A 3268-nucleotide genomic window follows, 5' to 3' on the forward strand; every position below is an offset into this window, starting at 1 on the left:
ATTCATATCTGGATCAGCAGAGAGAAATTTACCATTCTTTGAAGTGCTGAAGTCGACCGAAGTCTTTCAATGGGGATCAGCTCAGCAGAAAGCCTTCGAAGAGCTGAAGCAATACCTGATAGATCTAACAATGTTAACTCCACCCGCGCCAGGGGCTCCTCTGCTATTGTATGTGGCAGCTTCGCACTCTGCAGTGAGTGCGGCGCTTGTACAGGAGAAGCTTGAAGGACAAAATAAAAAGCAAGTCCCAGTATATTTTGTCTCCGAAGTGTTGAGCTTATCAAAGAAAAATTACACAGAGTTGGAGAAAGTGTTGTATGCTGTGTTAATGGCTTCCAGAAAGCTTCGGCATTATTTCTAGGCTTACCATATAATTGTTCCCTCGTCACAGCCTCTAAAGGATATTATGAGGAACAGAGAAGCTACTGGAAGGGTTGGAAAGTGGGCCGCGGAGCTCAATGAATTCACCATTGACTACGTGCATAGATCTTCAATTCAGTCTCAGGCGCTAGCAGACTTCATAGCTGACTGGACGCCAGGGGCTCACGAAGAAGGGACAAGCAAAGATGTCGAAGCTTGGACGGTATTCTGCGATGATTCTTGGGGAACCTTCGGTGCAGGAGCAGCTACGGTTCTAGTCACACCTTCAAATGTCAAAACATGTTTTGCAGTTAAACTGGATTTCAGTTGCACAAATAATATTGCTGAGTACGAAGCACTTTTATTGTGGCTTCGGAAACTAAGGTCAATGGGAATAAGAAGGGCCATCTTAAAGACTGATTCTCAAGTCATAGCTGGCCATGTGGATAAAAGCAGCAGGGCACGAGATCCGAAGCTTGAAAAATATCTAGATGCAGTCTGAAGGTTGGAAGCTTCCTTCAAAGGGTTTTTCGTCAAAAGTATTCCAAGAGGTGAAAATGAGCATGCGGATTTGCTAGCCAAATCAGCGGCTCACGGGCTCCCTTTACCCTCCGAAGTATTTTTTGAAACAATAAAAGCACCTTCGGTTGAGCTCATGAAAAGAGCAGTGCTCACTATTTCTCCAGTGCACAGTGAAGACTGGAGAACTGAAATAATATCTTTCCTTCAAGGAAATTGTCTTTCAAGTGATGAAGCTTATAACAAAAGAATGGAGGCAAGAACAAGACCATATGTCATGATAGAAGGGGAATTGTATAAACATGGAGTTTGTTCACCACTCCTCAAATGTTTATCAAGAACCGAAGGTATCGAATTGATGAAGGAAATACACGCAGGTCTGTGTGGATCTCACATCGGATCTAGGCCCTTACTGGGAAAAAAATTTCGTCAAGGATTTTATTGGCCGAAGGCAGCTTCGGATGCAGCAGAATTAGTTCAAAAATGTGAAGGCTGTCAAAAGTGTGCAAGAGATCAGAAGCAACCTTCATCTCTAACCCAGTTAATACAACCCACTTGGCCGTTGCAAAGGTGGGGCCTCGATTTGCTAGGCCCACTTCCACCAGCTTAAGGAAATCTAAAATATGTTGTAGTGGCAGTAGAATATTTTTCCAAGTGGATTGAGGCGAAGCCTTTAGCCACAATAACTTCGGTTACTGTCCAGAAATTTTTCTGGCAAAATATTGTTTGTCGCTTCGGAGTGCCGAAGGCTATTACTGTGGACAACGGAACACAATTCAATGCTGAAACTTTCAAAGAGTTTTGTGAACAAATTGGCACGAAGATTCATTTTGCATCGATCAGACATCCGGAGTCAAATGGACTTGTTGAAAGAGCTAATGGCATTATAATGACGGGAATAATGAAGTTAATCTTCAATCAGCCCAGAGGAAAGTGGCCAGATGAATTGATCAAAGTGGTGTGGAGCCACAACACAACAATATCAAGGTCAACAGGCTTTACACCATTCAAATTATTGTTTGGTGACGAAGCAATAACCCCAGAGGAAGCTAAAGCAGGATCAATAAGAACAGTGGCTTCGGCAGAGGACGAAGCTGATTATTCTGTGGCAAAAGATGCTATAGAAGGGATCAGGCTTCAGGCTGTGGAGAACATTAATAAATATCAAGCCGAAACAATAAAATGGCGTAACAAAAAAGTCCGATTAAAAAACATCAAGCTAGGGCACTTGGAACTTCGGAGAGTTGCCAACCCAGATACAGTAGGCAAGCTACAGTTGAAGTGGGAAGGACCTTTTCTGGTAGTGTCTTCGTCAAGACCCGGTTCTTACAGATTGAAGTATATGGACGGCAATGACATTCCTAGATCTTGGAATGCAGATGAACTTCGGCGATATTATGTATACTTAATGTAATCTTTTTTATTTTTTCCTATGGCACCCTTTTCCTTTCTAAAAGGGGGAGAAAGGTTTTTAATGGGGCCATAGCATATAATTTCTCTTTTTCTTATTTTAGCTCTACAAGAGCAATATCCCCCAAAAAACGTAAATGTAAAAGCTGAGCATGCACCATCGAGTGCAAAGAGAAAAGAAAAAACAGGGAGAACCTCGAAAGACGTCTCTAAGGGGATGCAGAGCACGACGAAGCTACAAAAAGTCGTTCCTAAGAGAGCGCAGTGTAAGTTTTCTGCTCAAAAGTCGTTCCTAAGGGAATGCAGAGCTTACAGCGAAAAGTCAACGCTGATTCCGCCGAAATATAAGGCGAAGCGCGAAAAGTCAACGCGATACCGCCGAAATAGAAGGCGAAGAAGTTCAAAAGACGTTCCTAAGGGAATGCAGAACTTACAGCGAAAAGTCAGCGCTGATACACCGAAAAATAAGCGGTGAAGCCGAAAAATAAACGACAAAGAGACTTTGGTTATTCCTAAGGGAATGAAGGCTATGGTTGTGGCTTCGTATGTGTGTGTTTGGACATTCATTTGCACGGTACATTACATCATACATTTGCATTCATAAACATTCATTTAGACATACATAGGATCATCATCATCATAACACAGGCAGTTGCTTCGGCTCTAAAGTTAAGGCTTCGGCAAAAAGAAAAAAGAAGCAGTTTTATGCTTCACTGTGTACGAAAAGAAGGGAAAGTGTTTTTCGCCTTCGGCTCAAAAATGCTAAGTTCGTTCACACCGAAACACTTTATACATTGACGGAAGGGTAAGAATATATTACAAGGTATGGACAAAGTTCAGAGTAAAATTTAATTACATTATTCTTTACAAAGGTTATTACAAGAGTTCTTAGAGTTTTTTCTACAGTTATCTATCCAAGCTTGATTAGTATCCATTGAGCTTCGGCTTCGGTTTCGTCATCCGTTAAGCTTCGACTTTG

This window comes from Zea mays, chromosome 1, assembly GCF_902167145.1.
Source record: "Zea mays cultivar B73 chromosome 1, Zm-B73-REFERENCE-NAM-5.0, whole genome shotgun sequence".
Taxonomy (NCBI): Eukaryota; Viridiplantae; Streptophyta; class Magnoliopsida; order Poales; family Poaceae; genus Zea; species Zea mays.